Below are 14932 nucleotides of genomic sequence, written 5' to 3'. Positions count from 1 at the left end.
TGCTAAGAGCGTTATCAGGGGTCTCAAATAAACAAACATAATTTTATAAATAGTATCTCATTTTATACCATACAGCACTATAGTAACAGAGTAAAAATACTCCATATTTTATATAGTAGGATTGCAAAAAAAAAAGACCTGAATATTTATGTTAATAATTTAATGGATATTATATTTTTTATAATATATTATATTTTCCTAATTTTCAGATGGTCTTAACACTGCATTACTTGCTCTTTTAAGTCTATTGCTAAATAAATCTGAATGATATGACATGATGAAACTATACCAAGCTAAAAGCAAACGCTGCAGACACTTAAGCTGGACTCTGTCTCACTTTGTCTTTCATGTAGCTAGAAGTAAAGGCCCGCTCAGCAGTGTCTCCATTTCTAGTCCACTCCAGCATTAAGCAGAGTATAGACATTGTTCATGAAATGTTACCTGCAGGAATCGTCAACAGTGGAGGAAGAAGTTAGTGATGTCAGCTGGAAGCACAGCCTAAAATCGTAGGCATGGGTGCTCAGGAATACATGTTAAATGGCTGAAAGGCTGACAGCTTTTTTAATATTATACTTGAATCTAGATATTTATTCTTGGTCTCTTCATTAGTTTGTGTATTTTATCTTTTGAAATAATAATAACAATGAAAATTTACTGAAGGCATGGTCTACACCAGGCACCATTTTCAGTGCTTTCCAAGTGGTATAGTTTTCGTCTTCACAGCAGGAGTTCTGTCAGGTGGATCCAACCAAGATCACACTCATGTTATATAGGATAACCCAAGAACAATGAAGTCACCTGGTTCAACCCCGTTAAGGACATCTCTGGAATTTGAACCCATCCTCTGGACCACTGTCCATGCGGTCTGAAATGGGCCACCAGTCTACGGCCATACCACCCTGAACGCGCCTGATCTCATCTGAAATGGGCCACCAGCTGCTTCTCAGCCACCAACTCTTCTCTCCTACTCCACATAACCCATCCACTTTACAAAGGATAACATCGTCTAATAGTTGCAAGTTAAACCCATAGAGGAGATGAGGGATTTATTGTGATTTTATATTTTTTTAAAGATTTTATTTATTTGTCAAAGAGAGCGAGAGACCACAAGCACGGGGAGCAGCACGCAGAGGGAGAGGGAGAAGCAGCCTCCCTGCTGAGCAGAGCCCAATGTGGGGCTTGATCCCAAGGCCCTGGGATCATGACCTGAGCCAAAGGCAGATGTTTACCCAACTGAGCCACTCAGCCATCCCAAGATGAGGGATTTTAATAGCTGCAAAAGATTTGATGAAATGATTTCTCCTGTCCCCGATAAGAATCAGAAGGAATTGTCCAGACAGTGACACTCTGCTTTCTTTTCTCCCCTCTCACAGCTGAAAGCCCTGGAGACAGGGTTTTAGATGGCGTGTGCAGGTTTCCAAGCCTTACGCCTCGAGAACTGCAAGGTTCCACATGTCCAGTGGCTTCTCTGCCTAGAGGATAGGATACTGTCTAGTACATACACAGTTGCAAAGATCTGGCCATTCTTCTGGTTTTGTAATTGATGTTTTAGATGCCCATGGTGTGGCTCTAGAGTCTGGTTTCACTGAGCTTTGCTAGCATGTCACTGTTTATAGGAGTGGAGTTGAAGAACAAGATACAGCACAGCTGCAAGATTGGAAGCAGCCAGGGATGTCCCATGTAAATGCTCTCTTGCTGTGTAATGCAATTTATGGTGTCGGGGCTGCCTTGCAAAGAGGCAGACCATGGCTTCACCAACCTCATACTCTGCAGCCCATATCTCCTTTCCGTATTTATTAGGTACCAGTTAGCTTAGATTTGCCTGTACGCAGTTTAAGCCCTAAAAATGCAAAAGACCTCTGCAATGAAGATCTTTGGGGACCATATAAAGCTAACACATTATGAAATAGAGCTTAGTTTAGTTTTCTAATCTGAATTCCATCTCACATAAAGCCCAATCCAGTCTCTTTGCAACCTATGGCACATTTTATTAAAGATTAATGTAGTGTAACATTAGTTTCAGGAGTAGAATTTAGTGATTCATAACTTACATAGAACCCCAGTGCTCATCACAAGTGTCCTCATTAATACCCATCACCCATTTAGCCCTTTCCCCCCTGCCTATCTCTCTTCCTGCAACCCTCAGTTTGTTTTCTATAATTATGAGTCTGTTTTATGGTTTGCCTCTCTCTTTTTCTCCCCCATGTTCATCTACTTTATTTCTTAAATTCCACATATGAATGAAATTATATGATATTTGTCTTTCTGTGACTTATTTCACTTAGCATAATACTCTCTGGGTCTATCCATGTCATTGCAAATGGCAAGAGTTCATTTTTATGGCTGAATAATATTCCACCACACACACGCATCACCACCATCACCATTTTCTTTATCCATTCATCAGTCAATGGACATTTGGGCTTTTTCCATTATTTGGCTATTGTTGATAATGAAGCTATAACCACCAGGGTGCATGTATCCCTTCAAATCAGTATTTTTGTATTCTTAGGGTAAATACTTAGTAGTGCAATTGCTGGATCATAGGGTGTTCTATTTTTAACTTTTTGAGGAACCTCCATACTGTTTTTCAGAGTGGTTGTACCAGTTTGCATTCCCACCAATAGCATAAGAGTGTTCCCCTTTCTCTGCATCCTCATCAACATCTTTTGTTTCCTGTGTTAATTTTATTCATTCTTATGGGTGTAGGTGATATCTCATTATAGTTTTGGTTTGTATTTCCTTTATGACCAGTGATGTTGAGCATCTTTTCATGTCTGTCAGTCATCTGGATATCTTTTTTTGGGAAAATGTCTATTTATGTCTTCTGCCCATTTCTTAACTGGATTATTTGTTTTTGGGTGCTGAGTTTGGTAAGTTCTTTATAAATTTTAAATACAAAGATATGCAATTTGCAAATGTCTTCTCCCATTCCAAAGGTTGCCTTTTAGTTTCCTTGATTGCTTCCTTTGCTGTGCAGAAGCTTTTTATCTTGATGAAATCCTAGTAGTTCATTTTTGCTTTTATTTTCCTTGCTTCAGGAGATGTATCTAGTAAGAAGTTGCTGCAGCCAATGTCGAAGAGGTTACTGCCTCTTGATGTTTTCCTAACTCACACTTAGGTCTTTCATACATTTTGAATTTATTTTTGTGTATGGTGTAAAGAAGTGGATCAGTTTCATTCTTCTGCATGTGGCTATCCTCTTTTCCCAACATCAGTTTTTGAAGAGGCATTCTTTTTCCCCTTGGATATTCTTTCCTGCTTTGTTGGAGATTAGTTGACCATAGAGATGAGGGTTCATTTCTGGGTTCTCTATTCTGTTCCATTGGTCCATGTGTCTGTTTTTGTTCCAGTACCATACTGTCTTGATCCATACAGCTTTGTAATATAATTTGAAGTCTGGAATTGTGATGCCTCCAGCTTTGCTTTTCTTTTTCAAGACTGCTTTGGCTATACAGAGTCTTCTCTGGCTCCATACAAATTTTAGGATTTTATGTTCCAGCTCTGTGAAAAATACTGTTGGTATTTTAATAGGAATTACATTAAGTGCATAGATTGTTTTGGGTAGTATAGACATTTTAACAATATTTATTCTTCCAATCTATGAGCATGGGATGTTTTTCCATTTCTTTATGTCATTTTCAATTGCTTTCATAAGTATTCTTTAGTTTTCAGAGTGCAGCTTTTTTACCTGTGTGATTAGGCTTATTCCTGGGTATCTTATGGGTTTTGGTGCAATTGTAAATGGGATTGATTCCTTGATTTTTCTTTCTACTGCTTCATTATTGTTGTTTAGAAATGTAAGAAATTTCTTTATGTTGATTTTGTGTCCTGTGACTTTACTGATTTTGTGGGTCGGTTCTAGCAATTTTTTGTTAGAGTCTTTTGGGTTTTCTACATAGAATATCATGTCATCTGTGAAGACTGGAAGTTTGAGTTCTTCCTTGCTGATTCGGATGCCTTTTATTTCTTTTTGTTGTTTGATTACTGAGGCTAGGACTACCAGTACTATGTTAAATAGCAGTGGTGAGTGTGGACTTCCCTGTTTTGTTCCTGACCATAGAGGACAAGCTCTCAGTTTTTCCCCATTGAGGTTGATATTAGCTGTGGGTCTTTCATATCTGGCCTTTATGATGTTGAGGTATGTTCCCTCTATACCTACTTTGTTGAGGGTTGTTCCCTCTATACCTGCTTTGTTGTTTTTTTTTTTTTAAAGATTTTATTTATTTATTTGACAGACAAAGATCACAAGTAGACAAGAGAGGCAGGCAGAGAGAAGTGGGAGTCGGGGGAAGCAGGCTCCCCGCTGAGCAGAGAGCCCGGTGCGGGGCTCGATCCCAGGACCCTGAGATCATGACCTGAGCCGAAGGCAGATGCTTTAATCCACTGAGCCACCCAGGTGCCCCGCTTTGTTGGTTTTAACAAATTGATGCTGGACTTTGTCAAGTGCTTTTTCTGCATCTATTAAGAGGATCATATGGTTCTTATCCTTTCTTTTATTAATGTTATTGCTGTTGATTGATTTATGAATATTGAACCATCCTTGCAACCCAGGAGTAAATCCTACTTGATCATGGTGAATGATTCTTTTAATGTACTATTGGATTTATTTGCTAGTATTTTGTTGAGAATTTTTGCATCCATGTTCATCAAGGGTATTGGTCCATAATTCTCTTTTTTTGGGAGGGGAGCAGTTGTTTGGTTTTGGAATCAAGGTAATGCTGACCTCATGGAATGAATTTAGAAGCTCTCCTTCCATTTCTATTTTTTGGAAATGTTTCAGAAGAATAGATATTAACTAATCTTTAACTGTTTGGTAGAATTCTGCTGAGAAACCATCTGGCCCTGGACTTTTGTTTATTGGGACAGTTTTGATTTCTGATTCAATTTCTTTGCTGGTTATTGGTCTGCTCAAGTTTTCTATTTCTTCTTATTTCAATTTTAGTAGTTTTATATGTTTCTAGGAATTTATCCATCTTTTTCAGACTGCCTAGATCATTGTGAAACCATCTTCCTGATTGTTGGCATGTAGTTTTTCATAATATTCTCTTATAATTGTTTGTATTTCTGTGGTGTTGGTTGTGATCTCCCCTTTGTCATGATTTTATTTATTTGGGTCATTTCTCTTTTCTTTTGGATAAGTCTGGCTAAGGGCTTATCAATTTTATTAATTTTTTTCAAAGAACTAGCTCCTGGTTTTACTGATCTGTTCTACTGGGTTGTTTGTTTGTTTTTATATAATTTATTTCTGCCCTAATGTTTATTGTTTCCCTTCTGCTGGCTTTAGGCTTCATTTGTTATTCTTCTTCTAGCTCCTTTAGGTGTAAGGTTAGGTTGCATATTTGAAATTTTTGTTGCTTTTTAAGGTAGGCCTGTATTGCTATATACTTCCCTCTTTTGACTGCTTTTGCTGCATCCCAAAGGTTTTGGACTGCCATGTTTTCATTTTCATTTACTTCCATGTATTTTTTTTAATTTCTTCTTTAATTTCCTGGGTGATCCATTCATTCTTTACTAAGATGTTTGGTACTACCTAGTCCCTGGAGACTGGAGAGGAGAGTTCCCACCTGCTACTGTCTGGCAAGCCCTCCCAGAAGAGTGAACAATCTCCCCCTCATGTGTCCAGAGGACTCTCAGATCACTACATTCACCATGTCAGTGTCTGGGCTGTGTACCCACCCAACAGTGTAGTGCACCTGTGTCCTATCCCAAGCAGGCTGGCTGAGTTTTAAAACTCCAAACTTTGGGGACCTGTGTTGGTTCTCTGGAAGAGAGTGTCCCCATGTTGGGATTGATGCATGTTGTCCCAGAAGGGCAATCACACCAAAGCACAGGGGCATGGAGTTTGGAGTAAAGCACAGCAAAGAGCAGGTGTCCACATTAGCCACCCTCGGCAAGGTTCTTTGTGCCTATGCTGAGGTGTGGGAGAGGGATATGGTGCCTGGTAGCTCTTTTGTTCCAGGAGAGGCAATACCACCTCTCCCAGATGCCCTCCAAGAAGGAGGACTATTTTGTCTCTCCCAGTGCATTCCCAGGGGTTATTTGCCTCTGGGCTATCTGCCCTCCTTCTCCATAGGAGCACTAGAGTGCTCTCAGGGATCCATACCAGCAGACCTCTAAAAATCCAGTCTTTGAATCCTGCTGGTTGCAAATACTCATAAAAGTCAGCCCCTCTCAGTTTCCCAGTCACTGGCTTTAGGATTCCCTGTGCACTTCTCTCTCTGTCTCTCTCTCTCTCTGATCAAGGCTCCCTCCCCTCCACTGCACACACAATCTGTTCTTTCCCCCAGACCATGTCTCTGCACCTCCTACCTTCCACAGTGTGGCCTCTTCTCTTCCTCTAGTTGTGCAGTTTGGTTAGACCTTGTATTGATTTCTTGGGTATTCAGAGTGATTTGTCATTTATCTAGCTGTGCTTGAGGGATGAGGCAGGCCTAAGGTCCTTCTGCTACTCCACCATCTTAGCTCCTCCACCTCTTTTCAACCTATGGCACTTTTTATGCTTGCTAAATAATAGGGAAATCAGAAAACAATCCACTGAATGTTAAGGAACAATTATGTTAACAATATCCATGCTTATACCAACTGGAAATTATTCTGCCTCATAATACATGCTAACGAAGTAGAGACATGTTGTTATAATTAGAGAAATATACAAACTCCTAGATTGTAAAGGAAAATAATATTGTAAAGAAAGAATGGAGGATACTGGGTGGTAGGGAAAAAATTAGCATCTCAAAGGAGAGGGAAGTTAAACAAACTAAGAACATTTGCAGCATATGAGGCAGTGTGCAGCTGTATTTCACTTTATTAAATTCATTGATACTAACTGCTTTTTAAAACATCTTTATAGATTGATTTTTCATTTGAATCAGATTTAAATTCTAATTTCTGACTGATATAATTGAGGACTGTTAATTTATGAGAACTAATTTTCTTTATCACTATAAAACATGCCTGATTATAAGACTCACATGGGTCTCTTATTAAAAACACACATTTCTGGGCTTTTCCCTAGAGATGCTACCTAAGAGAGTCCAAAATTCTGCATTTTTTCTTAATATTTATTTTGAGAAAATTTCAGATATGTATTTTTATCTAAATTCACCAGTCATTAAAATAATGGCGAGTTACTGGATGTACGGATGGATAGATAGATAGAAATAGGCCCTAATAAATTGTTCTAGTAAATTTCATTATGAGTTCTTAACAGTTTGAAATTCTGAGACTTAATCTAGAAAGTAACATCAAACCTTTAGTCAGTAAAACAGTACTCTCAACATGTAGCTGTCAAAAGGTCTTGTTCAATGTAAAGTAATGTCATACGTCCGAAAACATGAGTTTAAACATATACATATCATTTAAAGAATAAAAACCCATCTTCCCTGTCCTTAGTCATTAGAATGTTAGCAGGAAATTAGAGTCCCTTTTTCCTCCACACGTAACCACTGACTAGATATTGTGTTATTAATTCCCTAGTTTTTCTTCAGAGTTTTATTTTCATGTATATATCTGAAAGAAAGTATTTAGTTTTCCTGCCTTTGAACATAAAAATAAAATCATACCATATTCTTCAATGACTCTTTTTTAAAATTTACATATTTATTTTAGAGAAAGCATGCAAGCATGAGTGGGGAAAAGGGGAGAGGGAGAGAATTTTCAAGCAGAAGAGTCACTGCTGAGTGAGGAGCCCAACATGGGGCTCAACCTCAGGACCCATGAGATCATGATGTGAGCTGAAACCAAGAGTCAGATGTTCAACCGACTGAGCTACCCAGGTACCCCCAGTGACTTATTTTTTTTGCTCAATATTGTATTTTGAGATTCATCTCTGATGATGGATATGGTTCTGATTTGTTTCCACTACAGTATACTGTTATATGATTATACCAAGATTTATTTCATCTACCACTGATGGATAATAAAAATGTTTTTAGTTTTCCTTCATATGAATAGTGGTGTCAAGAACATTCTTGTGTATGTCCTCTGTGTACATGTACCAGAGTCGCTCAAAAGTATGTACCTATAGTTGCCTGGGATTGAAGGTTCTAGAAAGGTATCAATGTTTTTCTAAATACCAGGGATTCTTATCCTTGGAGGGTAGGACCGATTTCCTGAACTCCTTTAGCTGGCCAACAGTTGCACACACCAGTTTTTTTGTTGGGCTCTAGAATATTTTTATACCTCTTGAGACATTGTACTAGTAACTCAGGCTTAACGGACATTGTGGAGATGATCTGAGCCTAGAACTGTAGTTGGTCTCTTTGCCCTACACTTAGTAGACAAACATTTGGGCTGGGAATCTGTATACTGGCTTATCTTACAACAATATTCTTGGGTCAGCTCAATATTCATAATGATCCCTCACATTCTCTTCTAATGCTCCCTTCACCAACCTTGCATGAGTGGCTTTCTACTGCACATGAACAAGACAAATGACCACACTTTAGATTCTGATCAACGGGATGGCCTAGTGGAAAGAACATGGGCTTTGGATTTAGAAATAAGTGACTTTCATGGGCTTGATCATTTAATAAGCATATAGTTAAGTTGCTTTATTTCTCTAAGCCTGTTTTCTCATCTGTAAAGTTGGGATAATAGTTTGTATCTTAGACACATGCTATTATAATTAGTTATAATATGCAAATTGCTTGGCCCTTTACCTGACCCTTGATATCCATTCACTAAAATATAGTCTTGGTTGATACTGTCCTCATTATTTGTCATCACCCTCAGAAATCTGGAAATAACTATAATTCCTTTTTTTAATTGATAACCTCATTTTTTCCCTGCCTAATGGTATCAATTAAATCCATAACCCCCTTAAAAATTTCGTCTCAACTTCTAGTTTCCTACCCTGAGTTATTCTCATAATGTTCACATATAAATATGTTTTGTGCTTTGTTCTTAAATTTTTTTTGAAGAACAGGATCATATATAGACATACTTCATTTTATTGTGCTTTGCAGATACTGCTTTTTTTTTTTGACAAATTGAAGATTTTTGGCAGTCCTATGTTGAACAAGTCTACTTTTGCCATTTTTCGGTATTTGCTCACTTTATGTCTCTGTGCCATATTTTGGTAATTCTCATAATATTTAAACTTTTTTAATATTATATGTGAATTGCTGCAATCTCATGATAAAATTTTAACAGGTGAGGAGTTGCTTCTTACGGATAAGCAAAGAAACTTGTTCCTTAAGATAGAATCTCCTCCTGGTGAAGATACTATGAAGACTGCTGAGATGACAAAGGATTTAAAATATCACGTAGGGTACTGGCTCAGTTGGTAGAACATGTAACTCTTGATCTCAGGATCATGAGTTCAAGCCCCACATTGGGTGTAGAGATTACTAAAAATAAGTGAACTTAAAAAAAAAAAATATATATATATATACATATATATGTATATATATATATAACTTAGTTGATAAAGCAGTGGCAGGATTTGAGAGAATTGACTATAATTTTGAAAGAAATTCTACTGTGTGTAAAATGCTACCAAACAGCATCATATGATATAGAGAAATCATTTGTGAAAGGAAGAGTCAATTGACAGGTCAAACTTCATTATCTTAAGAAATTGCCACAGCCACTCCAACCTTCAGCAACAGGCACCCTAATCAGTTAGCAGAGGTCAACAGCAAGGCAGGACCCTTCATCAGCAAAAGGTTGATGCCAGTCTTAATTTATAAAGATGACTGACAACATAGAAAGGTTAATTCCTTTGAAAGAAAAGCAATGAGACAGTTCCCCTAGAAATGAGAGGCATGGCACAAAAGGGCTACAGGAGGAATACCACATTTTGATCAGGAAGAAGCAGAAGTTAAAAGAGTTCTTAGATCATGGTCTTTATTGAGGTTTGGGGGGGCATGGTGGAGGGATGAAGGCAAGGCAGGGCAAACCACTGAGGATTGGCTGGTTTGAATAATTGTGACATGCTTCTAGGCCATAGAAATAGCTCCTAGTTACCTGGTACCTGGCCAGGGGAAGATTAAGGCAAAGGAAATTATCTCCTGGGGTGTAGAGCCCCGACAAAGGGAAATTTCCTTTCCCAGATAAAGGAAATTATCCCTCGGGTGTAGGGCTCTGGAGCAGTTAGTTTGCATATCAAAGGCATGCTCTGGTCAGAGCTCTTTGCTATTTCTAAGAACTGGCTAGCCCTGAGGGGTAGTCTTTCCCAGCCAGGAAAGTTTATGTTTTTAAGATGAAAAGACATCGTTCATAATAGAAAATTAATAAATACACACAAACACAAACAATATTTTCTGTTAATTATTTGTCTTCTTTTGGTCTCTTCTTAAACGAAACATGCCTATTTTGAGCTTTTGATTCCCACCCTCCCCAGTCCCTACCTTTTCCCCCCATCTTCCTCTCTAGCACTATCATCAACTCCAGTACACTGGCCTAAAAACCCGACCCTCATCCTTGACTCCTCTCTTTCTCTTGGTCCATCAGCAGCTCCTGTATCTTCTGCTCCTGAACACACCCGGACCTCTCCAGGGGGACCTCCCTGGTCTAAGCCAGCCACAGTCTCACTGGGATTATGGCTGCCATCCCATCCTCACTGTGTACTTCCACTTGTGCCCCCTCAAGAGAAAGTATAAATCAGCTCTCATCTCCCCACTGATTCAAGTCCTCCAAAGACTGCCCAGCGGCAATTACAGCAAATCCCAAACATTTTGCCTCGGTCTTTAGATATGATCAACTTGTCTCCATCTCTTCGGTCCTTGGGTTCCAGTCACATCTGACCTCTTTCTCACACTTGAGTATCCCAAGCTCAGTGCCATCTCAGGGCCTTTGCACTTATTGCCTGTTGTCCTAGAAATTGCTTCAAACATCTATAGTATAGTGCCTCTTCTCCTGGTTCAAAGAGCTCAAAGTTTACCCCCAAGAGAGGCTTTCCCTGAACCTCCTGGGACCCCATCCATGTCTTTCCTCAAATTTTTACTTTGTTTTCTGTATAACTGTAGAATGTAGATTTAATCTTAAATATTTGTTAATGTGTTTTTAATCTCATGCCTCTAAAATAAAATCTCCAGCATGATGGGCATCTGGTTTTCTGGTTTATTACTATATTTTCAACTTCCATGTTAGTGCCTGATATATAAAAAATGCTCAGTAAGTATTTGTTGAATTAATAAAAATATGAATGAAATGTAACTGGAGACCAAAAAATCATGAAACTTATTACATATATCACTATTAATAATATGTATTACATATATAAATATGTATAAATATATTAGAGCATTAAAGAATTTATTTTTTTCTTAATTTTTTATTTATTATAAACATATATTTTTATCCCCAGGGGTACAGGTCTGTGAATCGCCAGGTCCACACACTTCACAGCACTTACCATAGCACATAGCCTCCCCAATGTCCATAACCCCACCCCCCTCACCCGAATCCCCTCCCCCCATCAACCCTCAGCTTGTTTTGTGAGATTGAGAGTCACTTATTGTTTGTCTCCCTCCCAATTCCATCTTGTTTCATTTACTCTTCTCCTACCCCCTTAACCCCCCATGTTGCATCTCCTCTCCCTCATATCAGGGAGATCATATGATAGTTGTCTCTCTCCGAGTGACTTATTTCGCTAAGCATGATACCCTCTAGTTCCATCCACGTCGTCACAAATGGCAAGATTTCATTTCTTTTGATGGCTGCATAGTATTCCATTGTGTATATATACCACATCTTCTTTATCCGTTCGTCTGTTGATGGACATCTAGGTTCTTTCCATAGTTTGGCTATTGTAGACATTGCTGCTATAAACATTCAGGTGCACGTGCCCCTTCGGATCACTACGTTTGTATCTTTAGGGTAAATACCCAGCAGTGCAATTGCTGGGTCATAGGGTAGTTCTATTTTCAACATTTTGAGGAACCTCCATGCTGTTTTCCAGAGTGGTTGCACCAGCTTGCATTCCCACCAACAGTGTAGGAGGGTTCCCCTTTCTCCGCATCCTCGCCAGCATCTGTCATTTCCTGACTTGTTAATTTTAGCCATTCTGACTGGTGTGAGGTGATATCTCATGGTGGTTTTGATTTGTATTTCCCTGATGCCAAGTGATATGGAGCACTTTTTCATGTGTCTGTTGGCCATCTGGATGTCTTCTTTGCAGAAATGTCTGTTCATGTCCTCTGCCCATTTCTTGATTGGATTATTTGTTCTTTGGGTGTTGAGTTTGCTAAGTTCTTTATAGATTTTGGACACTAGCCCTTTATCTGATATGTCATTTGCAAATATCTTCTCCCATTCTGTCAGTTGTCTTTTGGTTTTGTTAACTGTTTCCTTTGCTGTGCAAAAGCTTTTGATCTTGATGAAATCCCAATAGTTCATTTTTGCCCTTGCTTCCCTTGCTTTTGGCGAAGTTCCTAGGAAGATGTTGCTGCGGCTGAGGTCGAAGAGGTTGCTGCCTGTGTTCTCCTCAAGGATTTTGATGGATTCCTTTCTCACATTGAGGTCCTTCATCCATTTTGAGTCTATTTTCGTGTGTGGTGTAAGGAAATGATCCAATTTCATTTTTCTGCATGTGGCTATCCAATTTTCCCAACACCATTTATTGAAGAGGCTGTCTTTGTTCCATTGGACATTCTTTCCTGCTTTGTCAAAGATGAGTTGACCATAGAGTTGAGGGTCCATTTCTGGGCTCTCTATTCTGTTCCATTGATCTATGTGTTTGTTTTTGTGCCAGTACCATGCTGTCTTGATGATGACAGCTTTGTAATAGAGCTTGAAGTCTGGAATTGTGATGCCACCAACTTTGGCTTTCTTTTTCAATATTCCTTTGGCAATTCGAGGTCTTTTCTGGTTCCATATAAATTTTAGGATTATTTGTTCCATTTCTTTGAAAAAAATGGATGGTATTTTGATAGGAATTGCATTAAATGTGTAGATTGCTTTAGGTAGCATAGACATTTTCATAATATTTGTTCTTCCAATCCAGGAGCATGGAACGTTTTTCCATTTCTTTGTGTCTTCCTCAATTTCTTTCATGAGTACTTTATAGTTTTCTGAGTATAGATTCTTAGTCTCTTTGGTTAGGTTTATTCCTAGTTATCTTTTAGTTTTGGGTGCAATTGTAAATGGGATAGACTCCTTAATTTCTCTTTCTTCTGTCTTGTTGTTGGTGTAGAGAAATGCAACTGATTTCTGGGCATTGATTTTATATCCTGACACTTTACTGAATTCCTGCACAAGTTCTAGCAGTTTTGGAGTGGAGTCTTTTGGGTTTTCCATGTATAGTATCATATCATCTGTGAAGAGTGATAGTTTGACTTCTTCTTTGCCGATTTGGATGCCTTTAATTTCCTTTTGTTGTCTGATTGCTGAGGCTAGGACTTCTAGTACTATGTTGAATAGCAGTGGTGATAACGGACATCCCTGCCGTGTTCCTGACCTTAGCGGAAAAGCTTTCAGTTTTTCTCCATTGAGGATGGATGATATTTGCAGTGGGTTTTTCATAGATGGCTTTGATAATATTGAGGTATGTGCCCTCTATCCCTACATTTTGAAGAGTTTTGATCAGGAAGGGATGCTGTACTTTGTCAAATGCTTTTTCAGCATCTATTGAGAGTACTTATGGTTCTTGTTCTTTCTTTTATTAATGTGTTGTATCACATGGATTGATTTGTGGATGTTGAACCAACCTTGCAGCCCTGGAATAAATCCCACTTGGTCGTGGTGAATAATCCTTTTAATGTACTGTTGAATCATATTGGCTAGTATTTTGGTGAGAATTTTTGCATCTGTGTTCATCAAGGATATCGGTCTGTAGTTCTCTTTTTTGATGGGATCCTTGTCTGGTTTTGGGATCAAGGTGATGCTGGCCTCATAAAATGAGTTTGGAAGTTTTCCTTCCATTTCTATTTTTTGGAACAGTTTCAGGAGAATAGGAATTAGTTCTTCTTTAAATGTTTGGTACAATTTCCCTGGGAAGCCATTTGGCCCCGGGCTTTTTTTTGTTTGGAGATTTTTGATGACTGTTTCAATCTCCTTACTGATTATGGGTCTGGGTCTGTTCAGGTTTTCTGTTTCTTCCTGGTTCAGTTGTGGTAGTTTATATGTCTCTAGGAATGCATCCATTTCTTCCAGATTGTCAAATTTGTTGGCGTAGAGTTGCTCATAGTATGTTCTTATAATTGTCTGTATTTCTTTGGTGTTCGTTGTGATCTCTCCTCTTTCATTCATGATTTTATTTATTTGGGTCCTTTCTCTTTTCTTTTTGATAAGTCTGGCCAGTGGTTTATCAATCTTATTAATTCTTTCAAGAACCAGTTTCAAAGAACTAGTTTCAAAGAACTAGTTTTGTTGATTTGCTCTATTGTTTTTTTTTTGGTTTCTATTTCATTGATTTCTGCTCTGATCTTTATGATTTCTCTTCTCCTGCTGGGTTTAGGGTTTCTTTCTTGTTCTTTCTCCAGCTCCTTTAGGTGTAGGGTTAGGTTGTGTACTTGAGATCTTTCTTATTTCTTGAGAAAGGCTTGTACTGCTATATATTTTCCTCTCAGGACTGCCTTTGTTGTGTCCCACAGATTTTGAACCGTTGTGTTTTCATTATCATTTGTTTCCATGAATTTTTTCAATTCTTCTTTAATTTCCTGGTTGACCCTTCATTCTTAGAAGGATGCTGTTTAGTCTCCATGTATTTGGGTTCTTTCCAAATTTCCTCTTGTGTTTGAGTTCTAGCTTCAGAGCATTGTGGTCTGAAAATATGCATGGAATGATCCCAATCTTTTATTACCGGTTGAGACCTGATTTATGATCCAGGATGTGATCTATTCTGAGAATGTTCCATGTGCACTGGAGAAGAATGTGTATTCTGTTGCTTTGGGATGAAATGTTCTGAATATATCTGTGATGTCCATCTGGTCCAGTGTGTCATTTAAGGCCTTTATTTCCTTGTTGATCTTTTGCCTGGATGATC

At 38.5% G+C, this 14932-nt stretch overlaps 1 protein-coding gene and 1 pseudogene across 2 annotated transcripts in view; both read left to right on the top strand.

Moving 5' to 3' along the window:
* PLSCR4 (phospholipid scramblase 4) overlaps positions 1–14932 on the top strand; it is a 148390-nt gene that overhangs the window by 15920 nt on the left and 117538 nt on the right. Inside the window, exon 2 of one of the 2 annotated variants that reach the window (XM_047727213.1) lies at positions 10459–10693. The exons of the other annotated variant lie outside the window; for it this stretch is intronic. The gene's annotated coding sequence lies outside the window, so the exon portion shown is untranslated. The remainder of the gene's footprint in view (positions 1–10458; positions 10694–14932) is intronic. 2 annotated transcript variants of the gene reach the window in all.
* The window catches only part of LOC125098410 (phospholipid scramblase 4-like), a 50540-nt pseudogene that overhangs the window by 15885 nt on the left and 19723 nt on the right, over positions 1–14932 (top strand).

Source organism: Lutra lutra, chromosome 1 (genome assembly GCF_902655055.1).
Source record: "Lutra lutra chromosome 1, mLutLut1.2, whole genome shotgun sequence".
Classification (NCBI taxonomy): Eukaryota; Metazoa; Chordata; class Mammalia; order Carnivora; family Mustelidae; genus Lutra; species Lutra lutra.
Note: the sequence above shows the minus strand (reverse complement) of the source record. Positions and strands in the feature narration are given on the sequence as shown.